Consider the following 23,836-nt stretch of genomic DNA (forward strand, 5'->3'; position numbering starts at 1 on the left):
GAGAGAGAGAGAGAGAGAGAGAGAGAGAGAGAGAGAGAGCGACACCGATGTATCCATTCTAAAAGCATCCCCAAACATCTCACATGTGTCACGTTCAAAATAAACGGCTCGAGACGTCGAAATAGACGGGTAATCCAACTGCTCTCGTGATTTTCCATTTCGGATCCCTGAGATACCGCGACACAACTCCGCACCCAGTCGCGTCCCATTTCGTCAGCCATCCATCGCGGGGTTAACAGCCCTCGAATCGGGACTCTCGACCGCGATTCCTCAAACGAGACGTGCCGCTTGTATCCGCGTTGATCGTCGCTCTCTACGTTATTTCCCGAGGAGTCAATCCTCGAAGGGGAAAAAAGAGACGAAAAAACGAATGGATTTTTGCAATCGCTCAATAATCCTCACGTGATAAACCTGTTGTTCTGGCGATAAAGTCGATCGTTCTCTCGTTTTCACCAGAAGATCTCGTGTAACAATTTTAATGAGAAACCAATCCAAGTTGAAATTATGATGAAAGGTAAAGGTACCAGTGCCCGGACACGTATCTAATCACAACATTCATATTGTTTTGGTCTTTAAATACAAATATTTAAAATTTCAACACAAAAAAATATATGTATATTTTTTAGTTTTTTAAAATATATTTATGAATTAGGTACGCGCGTACCTATCCTGGACATTATTATATTCAATAGTTTTGGTCTTTAAATAGATATTTGAACTTTCAACAAAAAATGTATATACATACATATATATACATTTCTGTATGTATATGTATATACATATACATGTATTTTGTATTGAGAATATATATTTATAATATACATTTAATTATATTATATATAATTATATATATTTAAAGATCAAGAAACTATAAGATCATGAGATACATGTCCGGGAATTGATACTTTTTCCTTACAAGATATTTCCGGATGGACAATTTTTCGAGTGATTAATTTTTTGGTCGGGTACACATCAGTGTCGTGTTGGATCGTGTACGTCGCTCACTCCGTTCGATCAAATACGCTCTGTAACAGTCGACGAAAAAGCAGTTACGCGGTTAGTGCTTCGGTGGTGGTTGGATACGCGTGCTCGCGTGCCGCGCACAATCGGACAAGCCGTAAAACACCCAGGCGGGCCACGAGGGGCCCATCTGCGCTCCACGTGATGAGGGCACGGTCCCCTCTCACACTTTGATCGCGGAAACACGTCCGGGCAGCGCGCGGTTAATGATGAGGTGCCGGTCCTCGCGGAGGGTTGACTACATATCCTCGCTCGCTCCTTTTGCCGTCGTCTCCCCTTGTGTGCACTCCTCTTTCTCCTCCTCCTCCTCCTCCTCTGGTACGCGATTGTTGTCCGTCCATACAATCTGTCGGCGGTTAAACGTCGATTAAACGTCGAGCACGTACATGTTCGCAGTCGCGTGCATAACAAGTTTTTGAAATCTTTATCTTAAAGCTTCTTCTGATAATTTAATTTTAGGTTAGATTCACGTCCGGACAAATACGTATAGCCCGATAAATATCATAAAATCCAAAGCTGATGACGCACTGAGGGAAATATCTGATGATACTAATCAGAATTCTATTTAGATTTACCAAATGGTATGGTAAATAATCGTGTAACAAGATATTTAGTCAATGAGAACTATCTGGTAAGCGCATTGTCTAAGTAGCATTACAGTGATACTTAAATACGTTTACCAAATCGTCTGGTACAGCATACAATTCATTTGATGAATATTTTGAGTACAATTATATATATAATTTTCATATATTTACTGTATATAATCTTCATATATTACTTTTAAATTCGTCGACATATTTTAAGAAATTCCATTCTTCCAAATATCTGACGGTTTCAGCGTCTATTCTTTTATATCACCGTCGTCTTTACAAATTAGTACAAATGCACTGAGGGAAATGTCTGATGATACTAGCCAAAATTCTATTTAGGTTTATCAAACGGTATGGTGATACCGTTATAATCGTGTAACAAGATATTTAGTCAATGATACCAAAATATCTGGTGAGCGCATTGTCTAAGTAGCATTACAGAAATGTTTAAATGTTCATCAAACCGTCTGGTACAGCATACAATTCATTTGGTGAATGTTATGAATACAGTTATGGAGTAGTGTTAGACTTCTTACCTAACCTAAAATCTAACCATATTGTATATAATTTTCATATATTTACTGTATATAATCTTCATATATTTATTTCTAAATTCGTCGACATATTTTAAGAAATTTCATTTTTCCAAATATTTCAGCGGTTTACTCTTTTATAGCACCGACGTCTTTACAAATTAGTATAGATAAAAAAGGAAACGTCGCAGCGAGTAACAATTAACTATCGCGTCAATAGTACCACACGTCTAGAGAGAATTACCAAACTGTTTAGATATCTACAACTAAATATCTCGGTATTGACTACCAGATGCGTCGAGGCATCGTAATCAGAATATTGGATATGTAAACCAGATATCGCATATAAATTCACCATATTACTTTCATAAGACGAGTATAGTGTCATTCACCAAGCCATTTCTCTCAGTGCGAGTGCTGTCAAACGCGTACATCGTAGAAAATTCTGGCTCATGATTACCACCTTCGATAAAAATTATCAAACTTCCTGTTGAAGTAAAAAAATATCCATATGTCTGTCTGTTCAGTTCTCGTTCATTGCTCTTGAGAGCGATATTTTCTGTACTAGTTGAGCCGTTTTATTTTTCACATTCATTATCATGCCGCGACACACTCACGTTCGTAACCACCTGGCGGCAGGATCGAAAGATATAAAAACGGTTGGATTGGAACGTTGGGGTGGAAGCTGTGAGACACGCTGTAAAAAACACTTTATTTGGACTCGGTACGGGGAGAGACGGCGTTACTCCCGAAAATTAGAACTGTAAAATCCGCGGATCGATCTTCGTTCCAACAGGAGGTATGGATATTTCTTTAATGAATGTAAGCAATACTTAAAACAGAACTATCGGAAATGAAGGTCCTTGAACGAAGAAGTTTCGAAAGTTAAGGATTTTCGGGATTATCTGAAGTGTATATAACGGAGTTCCCAAGAGAAAGAAATCTCTGAGAAAAAAGAATTTTAAGAACCAATGTTGTAACACGCAGCAGCACACGCATGACGCTGCACGAGATTACCCGTCGGACTACCCTTCGTCGTTCTCAGCTCAAGTCGATGTTCCTGATTCTTTCGGGATTCAGGAGAATCCGCAATAGCAAGGGTAGGATAACACGTGACTTTTCCCGAATAAGGGTAAGATAAAAGTACTAATGCCTGGACGCTAATAATACATGGTACCTAACTCTGGATATTTTTATTGTTTTGATCTTTAAATGCAAATATTTAAACGTCTAACATATATATTTAATATATGTTTATATTTTTTACATTGAAAGTTTAAATATTGCTATTTAAAAACCAAAACAAGAATAAGAATTGAATTCAGAATTAAATATCAATGTTATTAGTGTCTAAATATTAGTACTTCTATCTTGGTTGAAAAATATGCTCCGAATTGGTTTGAAATTTCCTTTCGGTGTCCTCTCATGATTTTTATATAATAGAAAAAATATGTACGCTGTGAAAGCTAGACCGTGACAAGACAGTTTGTACGAATTAATTTTACGATAGCTTTTTTTTTTGATCGAACGGTACTTCCTGAAAACGCCTGGCGGAATGAAAATTTCCGAAACGAGTTTTCCGATTTTTTTACATCGTGAAACTTCGTTTTCCCTCGTGCGGCGAACGGGCTGGTAGAGCGTTTTCGGATATCAACGATTGAGTTACCAGTGAAACATTTAGGCAATCCTTGTTGTATCATACTTTTGAAATTGTGACGCGATAGTTTCCTACACGGAGAAAATGTTATAGTTTTGTTTCGTATAAATTCTTTTCAATTTCGCTATGTTTTCTGTAGTTCAGAAATATATTGTCAATAATATCCATTTTGCCAAGAAACATAATAAATTTCCTTAGAAACACAGCAAGTGTTTTAATAAAATATTTCAGCAAGTGTTTTAATAAAATATTTCTAAAATATAAGTAGCACATATAGAACGAAAAGATTATGAGTTACCGTAGGACTTCAATCTATTCTTTATTACAAAATCTCTTATAAAACTCTATAGTAATTTTTTTTACCGATGACATTCGCACGATATTCGCATTCAACGAGAGTATCCGTTCACGGCGACACGCGCTCGTTGCACGCGGAACGCCGCGACTAAACGCATAAAACCGATCGTGGTCTCTTTCATGATGCGACGATGTGAGGAGATCGTCGTGCTCTTTAAAGACAGTCTCCCCACAATATATCTTCGCCGATAACCGTGCGCTGTTATTCAAGATTACATCGTTTACCATCCTGCGGGTTTTTGCCTATCTGAAGACGCGGTTCTCTCTCTCTCCCAAGGAGGAGAATATACATGTTTATTGAGGCAGGATGCACACGGGATTTCGTCAAGGCGGGTGCGCAGCGGCGTATTATCTAATCTTGGCGCAAACCGCAGCTGCGATCGCTTAAAAATACATACCGACCGACCGCGCGCGCTGATCCTCATCTTCCTTTTCCTGCCTTCGCTTCGCGCGTTGTACACGCGACAACATTTCTTCTCGCGATCGTAAAAAATTACTTTACGCTTTCTGTCCCTTTATTTTTCGTCGTCTTGCCGTTCGCGTAGTTCCTCGCGGAAAAGACTTCGTTCGATCGTTTGCTGTGTAATCACCGTGAAGGCGACGTCCTGTCGCCGGAACGTTGCATGCACTTAATTACTCGTCAGGTGTAAACGACGGCACTTTTGAAAGTAAGAAATTCTGCTCCAACGGGCTTTAGGATATTCGCGATGTTAACGCGCGCTGATCGAATTAATTTTTTACATGTTTCTCTTTTATATAATTTTAATATAATTTTACGTTATAACGTTATATAATTTTGGCATTATATCATAAAACTCACTTGGTATCGTGATGCATAAGGAAGAGTTGCCGAAATCATACTAGTTCCCTAAATCGCACTTGATTTTCTTAAATATTTGTAGCATGCGCGAAATAGAATATGATCTGAAAATTTTTCATTTATATTCTTCATTTTCCTTGAAACGTGCGTGAGAAACATACGTGGAAAACAACTCATGTGGGTCGGATCATTTTCGCATAACTACGACCAAATGTACTATTAAAACACTTGCTACGCTATTTTTAGCGAAATTTACTATGTTCCTTGGCAAGGTAGGCCTTAATGACAGTCTATTCCTGGACCACTAAAAACATAGTAAAATTGAAAACAACTTATGTGAAAAAAGAAAAGCACTATAGTATTCTCTTCGTATATAAGCCGTAAACTATCACATGTTACCGCCGGACACGCTAAACGCGCCACGTCTGCGCGCGAGCTCTTTCGGTTACTTAATGCGAAACATCGCATTCCGCAACACATACTCGCGTCCGGCTGCAACGAGATAAATTTGGTATCTTGCTTGCTCACGATGCATCCAGTAACTGCGAAATCTCTGCGGCGGCATTGATCGATCGGTTGGCTGGCTGGACGGCCGATCGTGCCGCGACTCGCAATCAAGCCATTTATTGGGTCGCTCGATATCACCTGAAAAGAAAAAAGAGAAACAACTTAAAGAGAAAGGCTCGAATTTGTATTAATTTGTGCCACCAAAAAATTTTAATTTTGTATTCATTTTTGTAGAAGCAACCTCCGATTGATTCCACCTTTATTGATCTCAAAACCAAAGTTACCAGCAGAAATAATCCATATTCTCACAGCAGTGACGCAGTAATTTGTATTACTCCAATATAAAATTTCAGATTTTGTACCTATGTATAAAATATCATTCTTTCGAAAATCACATCCAATCTATTAGCCTCAAGAGTAAAGTATCTTTATATACTAGTAATATAATATAGATGGTATCAAAATCGGGGGTTCCTTCAACAAGAATGAATGCAAAATTAAAATTTTTTAATGGTACAAATTACTACAGATTCAGGCTTTTCTATTTCTACGCTTTTTTTTGTGTAGTCTTGCTGGCTTAATATTAAGATAACAATGTTGCTATTGTCTTTTTAATGGCGCAAAGTTTAATATTTCCTTTGGTGATACAAATTAGTATAAATTCGAGTATAAAGTCTTTTACTTATATATTTTTTCTTTTTTTCGTACAGTTTTGCTGGCTTAATATTAAGTTAGCAACGCTACTGTTTTTTTTTTCTAAAATAGCACGAGAAGTATAAAAAATTTTTTTGGTGGTACAAATTAGTACAAGATGGATACTAAATAATGTAGGAAGTCCGATTTGATTCTTCTGATTTGTTTCTGCTAGCTTTAGAGAGATCAAATATCTTGAATTCGGGGCACAAGCGTTTATCCGGCGCTATGCGATGTCGGAAGTCTTCCATTGATATCGACGCTGATATCCGCTCACGAAAGCCGCTTACAAGATATATGTCGGTGTCGAAATATGAAATATCATGTTTCTGGAAAAAGAATAAGAGAGAGAGAAAGACGCCTCAAATTTAATCGATAACGTAGCAAATTATTATAGCGCGCTGCTTTTTAGTTACAATTTGTAATTCGCAACGGAATCCGAGGCAGAGTTCTAATTTTAAGTTTATATTTCGTGCGCTTTTGTATGTACATGTCTATGAGCGTAATTACGATATTTAAGCTCGTATTAATAATCGTTACTTAAAATTTCCGCTTTCCTACGCAAATCCTACGTGAAATACTCAAATCTGAATTTAGAGTTTGAAATGAAAGTTCTTTATTTGAATTATATAATACATGTGACATTACATTTACAATCGCAATTCAGCTGAGAAACTCAGGTCTAACTTTAAGTTAAAATCTGAGTGTCTTACCTGAGTGAAGCAAGTTTCTAGTAACGACTATTAATACGGGCTTTAGAATATCTTCTTGCGAATAGAATTCGCGCTTCGAATCCTATCGTTGATTATAGCTACCCCAAAAAGTGTTTTAAGACCTGCGAATCCACTGTTGAATGTACAACTTGAAGGGTACACGTATATTTGTTTTTATTTTTATGAGAAGACTTATGTAAAAATAATTCTACACACACCGCGCATGTAATTCCATTCAATCCTTTTGCTCTTCATTAGTCACTTGTACGACTTATTATATATCATTTGTACGATATGAGACATATTGTATATGGAAAAAACCTTGTGATAGTTAACAAATGCATTTGATTAAGCATTTTAGTGCAACAATACAATTGATTAAGTATTATATTAAGTATAATAGTGCAATTTATTAAGCATTTTAGTAATTAGTTGAAGTAAATATTATCAACTGTTTGGTAATAATTGCAAAATAATTAGTAAACCAAATTCTCCATTTAGTTGAGTCAATTATAAATGGCTTGGTAAGTAATACCGAGCGATTTTGGTGATAATTAGTAAATAATTTTATCATTAAAAACATATAATTTTATTTAATAAATTTTGGTGACACGTGCCACATGAATTGGTAATAATCGCAAAGTTTTCGCGACAGATAAGATTAAGCCTTACCAACTGACTCACTGAGTCTTGCTAAGGTCATCTCTTAATGCTTTCGGAATTATTTAATGATACTCACCTGTGTGTGAAACCTAAATCTATTTCTCCGAAGCATCTGGCAACTATTATTCAAGCTTGACGGTTATTATTGAACCTTTTTCTCAGTGTAAGAAATGGAGAAACGCATTTAAGCAGCCTGAAAGGAGGATGGAACCGTCCACTTTTAGCCCTAAATGCGTGACGAGAATACAACGCTCGGGGTCTATAAGCGACCGACCTTCTATACAGGTCCTTATAATCTCACTCCTCTCCCGTTTCTCGCGATTCCTTCCGCTTTTTATGATCCTCTTTTCTTATAACCCTTTTCTTCCGTTGCGCCAAGCGAAACGTGTCCACAGGAAGATGCGAGTGACATAATTGACCGAGGAAGACCGCGAGGCAAATCTCACGGGGCCGCTCTTTTCCTTCCCATTATTCCTGCTCGCGAAATCGCAAGATCGGCTGTTGCGAAGGCCTCGCAGCGGCAAAAGCGAGCTTGTTCGCGCTCGCGCCCTCGTCGCCACCTCACCTTTCGACCGTCATCGCGGCCGCGCGTATCGATCGATATCCGTTCCGCGAGAGGGAGGTAAATTTTCGCACGGCAACGAGATATATCCGGAAATAGGCCCGCGACATTAATAGACACCGGCAAGCGCGCACGGTAACACCCTTTACGTTTCTGTCGCTCTCTCGGCCGAAGCGGAGCGATTTTCCAGGGCCGTAGCCTCGGATGTGTACGGGTTCTCGTGCGGCGATGGCGACGATGAGGAAGCTCGCTCGTTGGTTCGTTCGTTCATTCGTTCTTTCGCTCGTTCGTTGCTACGTGGCTGTGAACAGGCGGATTTATCGGCGCCGACGCGATCGACGATACGATACGCCTTCGCCTCGCTGAAGTTCGCGCTGCCTCGACTTCCTGCTCCACAACTATCGATAAACAAGCGGCGTGTGCCGCCCCGCCGTGTCTCAATACTTCCCTGTTGATCGCCGTGATATACAAACGTCCCGAGCATAGTGGAAATTAAATCGCGGTCTGATTACAGTGAAATTCAAGTCGTCGCCGTTTGCCAGAGCGCAATTGGAGTGTCGTGTCGCTTGTAATTTGCTACATTCATATTTCGCCCCCAACATCCGTCTACTGTATATTCTCATATCGAACGATGAATAACTGAAAGAATGTGCGAGTGACGATTGTGTTTTGTTGGAGAAACGGCGCACTCGTCATTCGTCACGTTCCGCACGCACTCGCACTATCGATTGGCCAGCGAAAATGTCCCGAAATCATTCTCCGACAATAACCACTCCTAATTACATTTAAATTCGTTACGTGTTTACGCATCAGCTATTCATTTATTCCGCAAGCTCTAGCGCGGAATGCGGGAACAATACGTTTCGGTGAAGCGCACTTAATTATCGTGCAAAATTACGCGCGCGTGTGTTTATTCCGCGGAATTTATCAATTGCGCCATTTCAAACTGGATTTCGAGACGTGCGTTCGCACGATCACGCATCGACGATTGCGCTCTTCCCTTCTCTTTCTCTCTCTTTCTTTTTTTTTTTTGATTATTAATTAAAATTTCTTCTGTTCCCCTTTCATTTTATTATTTCATCTGTAACTTTATATTATTGAGTTATATCTGTTATGATATTCTGTTTTCTCTCTTTTTCATTTTATTGTTGTATACACACATACACGCATAAACATATTATACTCCTACAATGAGAGAAAAAATATCTAAAAAATAAGGAATATTTATTTGTGATGGGTATCAATAAAACACATATATTTATGTTTATACTAATGTAAAATATGTTACAAATAAGAGAATACTTATTTTCGTGAAACCTTTGTTTTTCATGAAAGCAATTGTTTACTTTACTTAAATAAAATAATTTAGATTTAAATAAATATGTTATTAGAATCCATTAAATATAAATTAATCCAATAAATATTTATTAATTTTTAGATTTTTCTCTCAGTGTACTACTATATACTTTAATTTTACCCTAAATCTTATTAAATCAATCTCTCTCTCTCTCTCTCTCTCTCTCTCTTTATCTCTCTCTTTCTGCGCCTTTGCCTCTTTATTTCTTTATCTCGTTCGGCAATATCATACCAGCGAAGGAATCCATGTTAGTATTGCAATAATTTCGCACGCGACAAACAAATTACTCTAAATGTTAATTCGAGACCCGCGATCGCGTTAAAAGCGCCATATATTTTGCACCGTACGTACACGCACGCATTGTAACTGTCAATTGTATTCCCTCTGTGTACACGCGCGACACACCCTATCGAAAATCACAGCTGCTAATGCGACCAAGGATGCAATATCGAGGATCGTAATTACACCGAAACACATGCAACTCGTTTCACAAAGGTCTCGCTCGCCGGCGGATTTTCATGATTGAGTTCGCGGTTAACAACGTATACGCCGTTGTGACACCCTCGGTTCCCCGCTTCTGTTATTATCAAATTGGTAAATAGCGCAGACAATCCTTCGCACTTCGCCGAGCGTTTTTCACGTTTCTAACGTGAGTCTCTGATTCGTTGCTAATTATTACTCGCCAGCTGTAATGTACTAAACAATTAACATACTATAAGTTAGTCACTAATATATAATTGCCTAATGATATACGAACGATTACTAATTAATATTACTGTAATTTCTAAAACGAGGGTACGATTTCTCTCGTACTTGTAACGCAGATCCTTCGCGACTGATTATTATTATTTGTCAATTAATAAATTAAAAAGTTAATGTTGTGTTGGTTATATTGTAATATGATAATGCAAGAAGTAAAGACAGTGATTTTAATGTTATTATATTACTTTATTCAATGTAAATATTGTACACATTAACGTCCGTTGAATTTCATTTTTAGACGCGCGGGTTATTCTGTCCACTTTTCTGAGCTACAATCTTGAGTCCCTCTAATGGACGTAATCCTCGCTTAATCTTAGATACGTTTAATCGCGATTGCATGTGCCAGACGTGTTTAACTCGAGAATGGTCAGGGCCGGGTGTAATTTACATCCCGGCGGGGCAACATCGCACAGGCAATTTCATGCTTCATCGAAATTATCAATAAATTTCCGCGTTCCAGTAATTTAGAAAATCGATTAACCGGCTAGTGCATATGCCGCCTCACGATGCCAAAGTAAAAAGAGAAAAATGCACGTACAATATGTTACATATTCGACATATTCGATAGAAATTGGATACGATAGAAATTGGAATATTTATTTTATTCGAGAGGGTATTTATACACTCGCGTTCTCTTTTCGTAATTCGATGAACCTACAAACGCTCTTTGCAATTATACGTTTCGGTGATATCGTGTTTTTCGTTATAAACATGAATTATAATTAATCGTTTTCAGAAAGTAAGGCACACTTCGACGTTCTTTCGTGTGCGATTTCCGTTCGCAAAGTTGTCGTCGTCGAAGATGCCAACGGAATTTCACAAGATGCGAACTTTTTTGAGCGGAGTTTCTTCTTCGCGAAAACTTTTCCACACTGACAGGAAAAATATCTGAAAAATAAGAAATATTTATTCAGTGAGTGCAAATCACGTATCGATTTTAATTCTTTTACTTAAATAGAGTAAACAATTGCTTTCATAAAAAGCTAAAACTTGGAGAAAATGTATATTTTCTTATATTTTAAAGATATTTTAGCTTAAGCTACTCGCCATCGCCCAGTTTCTCTTATACCTAGTAAGATATAAACTTAAATTCTCACAAAGTGTCAAGGGAATGAAATCAGGGGGAAGAGATGGGCTGTCCGAGTTTCATGTAGCCTGTATTTTCCGCAGGATCCTAGAGAGAAATATACACGAAGAAAATTTGAAAAATTAAAGTTTGAAGAAAACTATAACTTTTCCAATAAGAAAACTTATATTTTCTTATTGGAAAAATTTTATATTTCGGTTAAAGAGTTTAGGAGTTAATTGGGAATATACAGACATTCTATTATATATATAAAAATTATAAATTAATTATATATATAAATAAATAAGTTATTTATATATATAAATTAATTATTTATCAAGTAATTAATCATATATGTAAATTGTAAATATATAGATAAATATTTTTTATTTCTTAGATATGTATTCTCTCAGAGTGTATATAATTTCATGTTGAGCGCGCGTAGCTAATTCTCCTAAATTGAGGAATAATCGTGAAAACAATTAAAGAGGTCGACATCTCGAAATGCGGTATTTTACTGTCGCCTATTCGCGGATGCTATTCGCGGGACGATTCGGTCGGATAGAAACGTTGCTATACGGCACCTCGTTAGCGGCCATCGCCGGCTTGATCCGTCGCGAATGAACGATAACGCGACGGGTATTATACGACTGTCAGGGGACTATAAAGCGCGATTTTTCGCGTTGAGCTCCAGTTAGCCGGGGTGTTCGCTGGACTGGCTGGAGAAACTACGACGATGACGATGACGACAACGACGACGACGACGACGACGACGACGACGACGACGACGACGACGACGATGGCGTGGGTAGACGGCCGGTCGTGCCCACGCGGCAAGTCGAATGAAGCAGTCTAAAAAAGAAGGCGGGGACCAAGACGAATCTCTCAAAGGCCACGTTGGTAGTGCTATCAATAGTTCGGCCGCCGGTGAAGTACCTACTTTACCGCTCCGCGAGTCTTTTTACACAGTAGCGTCGAGAGAGCCAGGTCAAACAGGCGAACGTGCATGTGCAAAGGGTGAATGAGAAAGAAAAATATATGTGTACAGAAGTGTTTGAAAGCTCGGTTAACGCCATGGAGAACTGTGCGGACGTATATTGCGCTACGGCCGGTCAGAATTGGGTTTTTTTCCCGCGGCGAAGATTCGATTGGACACCGGCTCTCTCCTCCTTTTCCCTCGCGAGCTCGTAATTCGCGCGACGTTGTAATTCGTCGAATACGTATCTCTCGACGACCGAGTTTTAAATCAAACTGTTTCGTTAAAAGAGAGTACATCTGAAGGGACCCGAGGAATGAGATGTGAAAACGGGAACTTCAGAAGCGAGATTTCTTATTAGAACTTCGAGTTCTTCATTAGGAATTTTTGTCTTTTAAGCTTGTACTTTCGTTATTCACAAGAAAAAGTACATTCAATCGAGCATTTTTGCGTGAGCCCTCTTTTTGCGTGAGCTTGCAATTCTCGATTGAGAATATTAAACTTCTTAATGGCCGAGTTTCTCAAAGCAAAATGTCGTTAAAAAAAGTATATTCGGGAAACTTGAAGGAAATGAGATTTCTCGTTACTTGGAACTTTGAGGTCACCGTTATAAAAATTTTGATCTTTTCAACCTGCATCTTCGTTACTCGCGAGGAAAGCGAAAATTTGATTGAGCATCGGTCGTCCCCTTTTGCGTAATTCGCAACGTCGAGTAGGTATCTCTTGACGACCAAGTTTCAAATCAAAATATCGTTAAAGGAGAATACATCTAGAAGACTTGAGGAAAACGAGATTTTTTATTACTTGGAACTCCGAGGACCTCATTATAAATTTACGTCGTTTAAATTTTGTACTCTCTCGTTATTTACGGGGAAAAGAAAATTCAATCAAGCGTTGGTCGCCTCTTTTTCCACAAGATCGTAATTCCCGCTGTTGAAGGTATTAAGCCTCTCAACAAACCGAATTTCTTAAAGCAAAATATCGTTAAAGGAAGGTACATTTGTGGAGAAATTGAAAGAAAAAAAGAAATTTCTCGTTACTTAAAATTCCGAGGTTTACATTGGGAATATATAGACAGACATTCTATTATATATATAAAAATTATAAATTAATTTTATATATATATATATATATATATATATATAAATTAATTATTTATTAAGTAATAATTAATCATATATATAATAAAAAGTAATAATTAATCATATATATAAATTGTAAATATATAGATAAATATTTTTTATTTCTTAGATATGTATTCTCTCAGGGTGTAGTTTCATGTTGAGCAGCGCGCGTAGCTAATTCTCCTAAATTGAGGAATAATCGCGAAAACAATTAAAGAGGTTGACATCTCGCATGTGAATTTTCATTGTGAATTTTCATTGTGAATTTTCGTTCATTACATTCTCGTTATTCACCAGAAAAAGAAAATTCGACTGAGTTCCTCTCTTTTTGCATTGGTCCCTCTCTTTTTTTGCGAATTCGTAATAATTCTCTACGTCGAATAGATATCTCGATAGTCGAGTTTCAAAGTAAAATGTCATTAAAGCAGAGCACATTTGGAGAATCCGAAAGACGAGTTTTCTCGTTACTTAGGACCTCCAGAGATTCCTCTACTATGAATTTTTATCTCTCAAAAACGTGATCGCTGTTTGCGAGGAAAAGTCATCGATGTCTTACGTTCATAAGTTTTACTGAACAGCGCAGCATTAGAAGATCGAATAATTCGTGATCGATGGAGATCGCCCCAGACGTGCGATTTCGCGAGTCGGAATAATTTAAATCGTGCGGGTCGTCTGCGAGCGCGCGGGGAAAGAGCGAGGCGAATGCGCCCCCGATGGAATATCGATGGCTGAGTTTTCGCCAACTCATCCCTAACAAGGACCGCCTTATCGAGCCTGGCATCGTAACGGTGCGAGTGGGCTGTGCCGCGGTTCGCCCGCCAGGAAGTCGCCGCGAGCTCGACCTAACAACAGCTTCGAGATATCGAGCGAACTAAGCTAGCTAGCCGCGTCAGGGGAGGGTGGCAAGCAGGCAGGGGAGGAGAACAGGGCGCCGACCTTTAAAACTGTACGGCCAAGTGCTCCAGAAACCCGAAAGCCCTCGATTTGATCGACGACGTGGAGATGCTCGCACGGCCGCGGGATGATCGTCACGTCGTCGTTGCTCCCGCCGTGATCGGAACTGCGGCGTTCCGTTTCGCGGCAGCAAACACACCCGTCGCGCTGAAAACAAACACGCGTAAATAATGCAGAACCGCTGCACGCGACGGCGACGGAGGGTGGAAGGAAGCGGGGCAGGAGGAAATGTTCCATTGGGAATTCGCGATGCTCAAGTTCGAGCGGGAGGAAGATCGACTTTAAGCTGGAGAGACATGGCTTCGTAAAGGGGTCGCGAAAAATTGTGTCTTTGCGTGATATTCTCTCGGAGAATTTCCGCTACTGGTTACGGTCGATCGCATGCAGCGGTGGAAATAACGAGTCTGTGTTAACGTGGCGCGCGACGCGCACGACTGCGACATTGATACTAATGACGACGGTAACGATAATAGCGCGTGATTGTGACATAATCGTCGCGGTTTGCCATCCGATCAATAATTGTTTCACGCGCGCGCGAGAGAGAGAGGAGAGAGAGAGAGAGAGGGGGAGAGAGAGAGAGAAAGAGAAACGGCGGGTTTCAGGCGGAAAAGTCTGGAGCGTTTATTACCAACCTACCCCAACATGGGAGAGAACTGATACCCCCTAAGTGTGTGTCACTGGGCTCTCTCGTTAGTTGCCGGGACGACAATGTCGAATATCAATCGATATGCCGGACAGGAAGCGCATTATATGAATAAATCATGCGTTTTGCGATTGGAAAGTTAGATGTAGACACGCACCGAGGAAAGACACGACGACGACGACAATGACGACAATGACGACACTGACGGCGCGTACGTTGCAAGCGGATAAAAAATAAACACGCGTCCTTGCGGCGATCACTCGAATCCTCGCACGAGTTATCATGAAAGCCGCCGGCCTCTCGTCTCCCCCGCTTCTCTCCCTGCACCTTCTTCCCTCGCCGGCTTATTTCTGGACGGAGTTTCCGGGCGAACCAACGTGAGAGAGAGAGGAAGAAGAGAGAGAGAGAGAAGAGAGCGAAGCGCATCGATCGTGTCTCCCCCGGCACGAGTTTTCCCTGCGCCCACGTATATTCGTCCTTACGGATATTCCGCGCCGTGCATATGGAAAATCCGATCCGACGACGACGACAACGAGCGAAAAAGTGTAGTCGGCGACACGAAGTCGATGTTAGGTCGAAGATGAGTGGTTTCGTCGCGACGGCGCGGGTGACATCGCGCGAAATGCATCTCACGGAATGCACCGCGCGTGAGAATGCGCCGCTCGGAGGACTCCACACGCCGACGGCCCGAGGTCGTCACATATCGTCGGACTCACATGTGCACTCTCGAGTCGAAATTTCGAGTCGTATTTTTGACCTGAATTTTTCAAAACATCTGCATTGAAACCTCGCATTGAAACTTCAACCCTAATCTCGATCCGACCTTCCTGACATCTATATATTCTGAAAGATAAGTATACGTTTAATACACATAGGAACTGAGGTCCTATTTATCAGCATCTCTAAATGGCAGAAAACACAAAATGCCATTTGTAAGTTCTAAAGAGGACGCCTTGGCAAAGCTGATAAGTGGAATGGAATAAAAAAAGTGTCTCTGAGGTCTTTCAGAGTATTAAAGTAGGCGTTAAATGGGATCGAAAATAGGATCAAAAAACTCGAATATTGTGAAATGTCAATGTATGTTCAATATATATAGAAAACTGTAGTTCTGCTCAGTACCTCTAAAACCTGATCTACAATATGTTCTTTGCTTCCTGCTTCTTTCTCTTTATCTTTTTCTGACTCAAACCTTAAACTTTAAGCCAGAAAAAGATAGAAGATAAGAAACAGAACGCAAAGAGCATATTGTAGATCAGGCTTAAGTGGCAGAAAACGCACAAAGTGCCATTTGCAAGTTCTAAAGAGAAGCTCTTGTTAGCAGATTGAATAGAATCAAAAGAGGTTGATATAGGCTTCAGAGTGTCAAAGTAGGCGTTAAATGGGATACGAGATCGAAAATGGGATCAAATTTCGACTGAGACTCGTGCAACCGCACGTGCACGAGTCGTGTCGCGCCGCGCTCGGCTTCGTTATTGCAACGCGAAAGTTCTACTTTGCCCGGCCGCATTGGGTCGACTCGCAATCGCATTGAGTACGTGGTCGCCAGACACTCATTATGATGCAAAAACCCCCATTTAAAAGAACCGGGCCTGATGTTTAATTGCGCGAAACGCGCGAGCGATAGAAATGAAACGTCGTCGAGGATATACATCACCGTTCGCGTGTAATTTGTGCGCGCCATCACGGCGAATTTATCGCGCCCGGCCGTTCGCGCAACCTACTTCCGGATCCGCACGCGTTTGTCCGTATAAACGTCCAAAAATGCGGCGGTCCGTGATAAAGCGAAGAAGAATGGTCCGCCTGGTAACACGGGGAGTATTCTCGGCATCGAGTAGCCGGCGAATTAGTGTTTGCGTTGGTCGACACGTTCACGACTCAATCGATAAGAATTGAAGGATAGAGGAGACATTCCTTGACCAGCTCGGACTCGTGTACACAGAATCTGTATTTGCGCGATGCGCGTTACAAGTTCCATCGCCTATAAACAATCTGTAAACACCCCGATCTCCCTCTCTCTTTCTCTCGTACTTTCTAAATTGCCATTTATATACCAAATAAATTAACCTCGATCACGAAATAAGATTCTATATGGAGAAAATATTTCAGTAAAAATTACAGTAAAATTTTTGTAATTTTAGGTCATATATAATTATAACTGAAATTACTAAAAATACACGTTTGACTTTTATTATATAAATTGATCTCGATCTCGAAATGAAATTTTACACGGAGAAAATATTTCAGTAAAAATAACAGTAAAATTTTGTAATTTTAGGTCATATATAATTATAACTGAAATTACTAAAAATACACGTTTGACTTTTATTATATAAATTGATCTCGATCTCGAAATGAAATTTTACACGGAGAAAATATTTCAGTAAAAATAACAGTAAAATTTTGTAATTTTAGGTCATATATAATTATAACTGAAATTACTAAAAATACACGTTTGACTTTTTATTACAAATTTATTGTAACTACTTGAATGTTTTATATCATATCTGTATATATTTATATTATTAATATATTTATTACATTATGTAACAGGTAGATCGTCAAATTTATTATTTCTGTAGTAAAATATTATGTATAATTTAGTATAATTTAGCTTTACATTTCCGTATAATTTAGCTTTACAAAAAACATCGTGAAGAGAAATCTAATTTTAACGTAATTTTACTACAATATTTTTTCCGTGTAGAGCGTAAGTGATGTCTTATAAGTTAGCGAAACAAAATCAACTAGATATAATTATTTGTATATGTTGCTCATTTGTTATTCAAAATTTGCAAAAAAAACAATTTGTTGCTCTGTTAGTTTTTTTCTAATTTAATGTTCCGCTAACGGAAAATTAAGTTAGTTATGAACTTCTCGGGGAAGATGTCGAGGAGGAATTAAGATAAAAGTACCAATATCTATTCTAATAATACTTCTAGATATTCTTATTGTTTTGATCTTTAAATACCAATATTTAAACTTTTAATAAAGAATAAATAGAATATGCTACACTAGCTTAAACTACCCGACATTGCCTGGATTATCACAAAGTGTCAAGAAGATGACAGGGGGATGGCATGTCCAAGTTTCACAGTAGTCTATATCTTCCGCATGATCCTAGAGAGTAACTATGCAAAATTTAGTTCAGATTGGTCAAAGGGTTTAGGGATTCATAGGGTACAGACAGACGTAGGTATTCTATTTTATATATATAAATATTCAATATACATACATACATATATATATATATATATATATATATATATATATATATATGTATATTGAAAGTTTAAATATTCATAGGTAAAGATCAAAACAATAAGAATGTGTATATAAAATTAGATTAGGTATTATTAGGTATTATTAGTGTTCAGGCATTGGTCTTTATCTTGAATGAATCATCTTGTTATCTCTGTAAAAGAACACGCGGAAACCTATGGAAGAATCAAACTTGGATAAATGATGGTGGTGGCACATCGAGATCACCGTTCGTCAGAGTGGACTCTTCGCGTTCCACCGAAGTCGTGCCCGGGTCGATCTTCGACAATGGACCCGAGTGAACGCTCATCGAGTTCGTTGATCGCGCATTAATTACGATCATCTCCGATCCCGTTGCATGCTTTCGCTCTCTTCCTCTTCCACCTTCTCCTTCTTCTTCTCCTCCTCTTCCCCCTACACCGTCGTCGCCGATAAATCCCTTCCGTTAAGTCACCTCCGTCTCCTGCTCTAGCTTTTTTCCGGCTGTGCGAGGGCATCAAAGCTTTGTCGGCGCGTTGGCCGGAAGACCGAGCAGATTCGAAGCATTAGCACGGCCCGATGGAAGAGAGAGACGTTTACCCCACGTTGTAGCCCTCGCCACCCCCGCGTCGCTCAAATTGCCCCGCGCGCCCTTTCGAGTCTGTCGTATCAGTTGTGTAGTTGGGAACTTCGGGCCCTCGACCGAACTTTTTCCAACATCTACCGCCTCTTGCGCTTTTATTAACGCCGACAACGGCAATTTCGTTGTACATACTCGTGTTACAGTTTATAATGTGGTCGTATCAGACTTCGTCTTTTATTAATGTTGACACGCAAACTGCCGTGTCACCCCGGACGACGCCTCATTTATTAGATTACTGATAATATCGGAAAATATATTTCTAGGGTTTACTATTTGCATGAAACACATATATTAGTCAACACGTATTCGATATCTTGCGCGAATAGTCAACGTATAAAATTAAAACATTGAGGACCGTATTGATAATCCTTACTTGAAATTTGTCTCAGAGATACTCAAAGTTCAATTTCAAATTGATTGTTTTTCACTTGGATCATAGGATATTCATGACATTACATTTGTAATTGCACAATTCAACTGAAAAACTCACATCTAATTCTAAATTTAGGTCTGAGTATCTCACTTGAGATAAGCTTCAAGTAACGACTATTCATACACACTTGAATAATTCTCTGTGAAAAACCTGCTTCTTGATGAAAATTAGACAGACTTGGGACAACTTCAATTTCCATTCCAGAGTTATTTTTATCCCTTTCGTAATCCGCGGCTATTTCTGTTTAGGAAAAACGCGAAAATGTACGCATTATCGGGACTTTTTTTACAATTTAAAAGCGCTGTCTCGTCTAGAGGAAAATTGAGTCTCAAGAACCTCGGGTCTTTAATCGTGGTTGTCGTTTACGCGCTAGGTACCGCTTATTATTCTGGTTACGTGGCAATCGCGCGCACTTCGCACGAGTCACACATTTTCTCGTCGATTGTTCGGCTCTTTTTAGTTCGCGACTTTCCTCTCCGCGTGTGTCTCGTTGCTCGTTGTCGCGAAATTAATCGCGATTCTCTTTCTCCTTCTCTCTGTCTCTCTCTCTCTCTCTCGGGTGCGAGTAAAAGGGATCGATTTAACTTGCGTCTGCAAGGCGCACCGACCGTCACCTGCGTGCTTGCGACACGCAGCGCACCGATCCAATCATATGTGTATGTGTGTGTGTTTGAGAGAGTATGTGTCGACAGTCGACGCCTTCCTTCTCCCGACATTGGCCGCGTTTTGCTCTCGCCGTTTACCCGCGCATAGATTCGCCGCGATTAGATCCGCGAGGCCCGATACCAATGCGCGGTATGTGAAAGTCCATTCTTAAGCGCTCGATTGCAGCGACGGGGATAATAGGCCGCGGGGACCTTTAAATTACTAACGATTATTCAAACGGAGCTGCGCTCGATTCGAGCGATTATGCCCGAAATGGAGGTCGCTCGGATGTCGGGGATTTTCGAGCGATAAAAGTGTATCGCGATCCCTCCACGGACGAAGATAGTCGCGATTCGCCGCGCAGCGTGCTTTGAACAAGGAGATATCTTCGGACTAGAAAGTCGTAGAAATTTGTACAGCATGCTGTGGAATCGGTAGCGAATGGGCAGCGTATTATTTCGCGAAATTTGCAGTCGTTAACCGAGAGTTATTGAGAGTGGAACGTTGTTCGTCGCGTTCAACTCGGAGTTTCGGTCTCCGAGAGAATTCTGTTTAGTCACCAAAGCGTTGGATGTGTCGAAGTGCGAGAGACCGCGGGAAACAATGACCCTTCCCCGGGATATTGTCGTTATAGAAAAGTTGGCTGAAAGTTACGCAAGAAACTTTGCTCGTCGATTAAGAGAATCGTGCTTCGAAGGACTTCTCTCGATAATATCTCGCTCCATTAAAGAACTTAAATTATTCTAATTTTCTTACCGATCGTTTCCGCTCGCTGCATTATTCGCGTGTTACTTCTGAGGAGAAATCGCGATATGTACTTGACTAATCGCGTTTAATCGCGAAAAATTGAAAATAATTCTACATTTTAGAGAGTGAAATAGAGAGGGAAAACTGTCTCTTACGATAACTCGACTCGCAAGACTATCATCGTGCATTGAGAAAAAATACTTGAAAATTTATTTGTAGGACAAAAATTGATTTCACAGAAACAAATTTTATTTCTCAGAAATATATTTTATTTCACGGAAATAAATTTTGTATCACACAAATAAATTTTCAAATATCTTTTCCTCAGTGTGTGAGATAACAATTTATTTTACAGAAATCGACTTTATCTCGCACAAACAAACTTTATATCTCACAAATAAAATTTCGAATATTTTTCTCAGTGCACTGAGAAAAAATAGTATAAAATTTGTTTGTGAGGTAAAAATATATTTCACAGAAATAAGCTTTATATTGCACAAATAGATTTTCAAATATTTTTTTCTCAGTGCGCGCGTTTCGTTTTGCGTTAACATTTTCGCTGTTCGCGATACACAACTGTCCATCGGAAAAATTCTCAAATAACATGTATTGCGGTCGACAGATTCTGACGCGTCCTGTAGCCTATTACGCGGACAATTTATTAAGCTTTATGATTAACACGCGAAGCGTAACGCCGGCGATGATCGCTCGTAACAAGCCCCATAGATTTCAGCGTCTACAGGCGGCCGGACGAAATATTCGGAATATTCGGATCGTGGGTGTAGAGGTACTATGTAGCAGCATCACCTTGCGCTGGTAGTAGATCGTAACGCGCAATAATGGCTTCCTCACATCTATATGCCTGAACGTGCGGCAAACCATGCGGTACTCCCTGAATCCTTAATATCCCCCCGGAAGGTTAGCCATCCAGTCGTTTATAATTCTCTCGGAATATACGTTCCCGGTATCGCTGCGAGGAAATTTCAAACATCAAACGCCACGAACGCGCTCGGCTATCCGACGAAAAGCTAAACTCGAAATCGCGACAGATAGTAAATGGACCTCCCGTGTTCTTCTGGCCAAACGTGTTTCATGTCGATGTTTCTTTTAAAAAAATTGATAGCAAGAGATATTGATGTTTTTATCTAATATATTTAATTGATATCTCTCTTCTCTCTCAGTCGTGTGTTAATAAAAAGTGAAATTGGATAAATATTAAGGTATTTAAGTGTTAAAAAAATACATCACTAAGGGTCGGTTTTTCAATAGCAGTTTAAACTTGGATTCAAGTTTAAACTCTATTCTAACATTTGTCATAACTATTCTGCGTTTGTTTTGTTTAAACAGAGTTTAAGTTGAAATCTAAGTTTAAACTATCATTGAAAAACCGGCTAAGACCACGTCAGATAAAAAATCATAAGAGCAGTTCATTCGATTGAGAAATCCGAGTATGTATCCAAGTGTATATGTTTAAAATGTTTCGTGGTTTCGACTCGTTTTTCTTGATTCAAGATAAATGTGCGATATCCAAGTTGTCGAGAGACACGAGGCAGGGCCCGTTATCTTTCATTCGTTTTTGCGTTTCCGGCGCGCGCGAAGCGTGAAGTTTAAATTAAATTTGCGACCTCGCGATTAAATGCCGCTATCGGATTAGGAGGAGGAGCGCTCGTAAAAAAGGGATTCGCGAGTTTCGGCCTGTTCGAATAGCACGGTTATCGTGCTCGGTTCACAATTGTTTCTCAGGTTTTACATTTCCCTCGACTTTTCCGCGTGCCCGCGCGGAAGATAATGCCGGGAGGAGGTCTGGTTTCACAGAGGGAGAGAATATACACGTTCGCGAAACACGTCGTGCGCGGCTGCAGGCAGGCAGCCAACCCGCCAGCCAGCCAGCCAGCCAGCCAGCCAGCCAGTCAGCCAACCAAGCAGGCAAACAGGCAGGCTGGCAGGCGAGGATATAAAACGACGAGAATGGAGGCGAAGTCGATCCCATTTAACTGCCGGACGAGGCCTTGGAGTATCTCAAAACGCGTTCTACGACTTTCCCCGCTTGCATCGAGCGGATAAGGAGAAAAATGAAATCGAACGGAGCACGGCGGCGGCGGCGGCGGCCGCGGCAATGCCGAGCGCGAAGAAAGAAGTTAACGCGATTTACCGCTCCGACAGGCCGAGATACGTAATTCGCTAAGGAACGCGAAATAGCGAGACGCGGCGAACGGTATCTCGCGAGAGATGTCCCGGGACTATCGTATTCATCTTCGACTATCGACGCTTTCATCCCGGCGCGACGGCTCCCTGCAGTGTTGTAAACGATGACAAGCTTCTTGCGCGTTTCCATTCAATTTACGATCACTTTATTCGTTCCTATTGTATGTAATCGAGTTGAGCTTTCGAATAACCGTCGCGGAAGAATTCACTGAGGAGTACTTGAAATTTTCATTGTAGGATGGAAAGTTTATTTCTGCAAATAAACTTTTTATGTCATACAAGCAACTTTTCAAGATATTTTTATTATCTCGACGGCGGCTTTATAATGATAATTGATCGTCATCCGAGATATATTTAGAGAGACGCTATGCCGCATTCATTTTACCAACATATGCGAATCAAATATCTCTCTCGCATCGCTAATTAGAATCTCGTGCAAAAATCTAATAAAGAAAAATCCCGACACCGCCGACGCTGTAAAATGTACTTAGGATTCCTACATTTCATAACACGTAAACATAAGAACAAGCACGAGTATCACTCGATATATGAAAACATTATCCATCATTAAGAAATCTCACTATAACGCACTACGTCTCGGTTGTTCCACTTTATCGTGCCTTATGCTTCCATAATTCCATTTTCTAACAGCGTTTTCGACTGGAGCGGGTTTGGATCGATGCGGGAGCGATTAGTGACGTCATTAGCTCTGCGATTGGCTAGTAGAAGCTTATGACGTCATTGATCGATCGCGGATCGATTCAAACCCGTTCAGCCGGAAACGCCGTAACACATACCAAAAAGTAGACACGTGGACCGAGACACGTGGAGAGCGAGTGACCCTTATCCCCACGACTGATCTCGCGCCCTTACTTTTCACGTGTCGTCGGTCGGTGACCGGGCCACGATGGGCCCTCACAAAGGAC

At 40.1% G+C, this 23,836-nt stretch overlaps 2 protein-coding genes across 5 annotated transcripts in view; one reads left to right on the forward strand and one right to left on the reverse strand.

Moving 5' to 3' along the window:
* Window positions 1-23,836, forward strand: part of LOC116852774 (tyrosine-protein kinase Src64B) — a 64,010-nt gene that overhangs the window by 25,426 nt on the left and 14,748 nt on the right. The gene's annotated exons all lie outside the window — the stretch shown is intronic.
* LOC116852775 (oxidative stress-responsive serine-rich protein 1) overlaps window positions 10,335-23,836 on the reverse strand; it is a 33,163-nt gene continuing 19,661 nt past the window's right edge. Inside the window, exon 3 of the mRNA XM_032833423.1 lies at window positions 10,335-11,125. The gene's annotated coding sequence lies outside the window, so the exon portion shown is untranslated. The remainder of the gene's footprint in view (window positions 11,126-23,836) is intronic.

This window comes from Odontomachus brunneus, unplaced genomic scaffold (genome assembly GCF_010583005.1).
Source record: "Odontomachus brunneus isolate Ranch 3 - 2012 unplaced genomic scaffold, Obru_v1 Obru_scaffold_256, whole genome shotgun sequence".
NCBI classification, from domain to species: Eukaryota; Metazoa; Arthropoda; class Insecta; order Hymenoptera; family Formicidae; genus Odontomachus; species Odontomachus brunneus.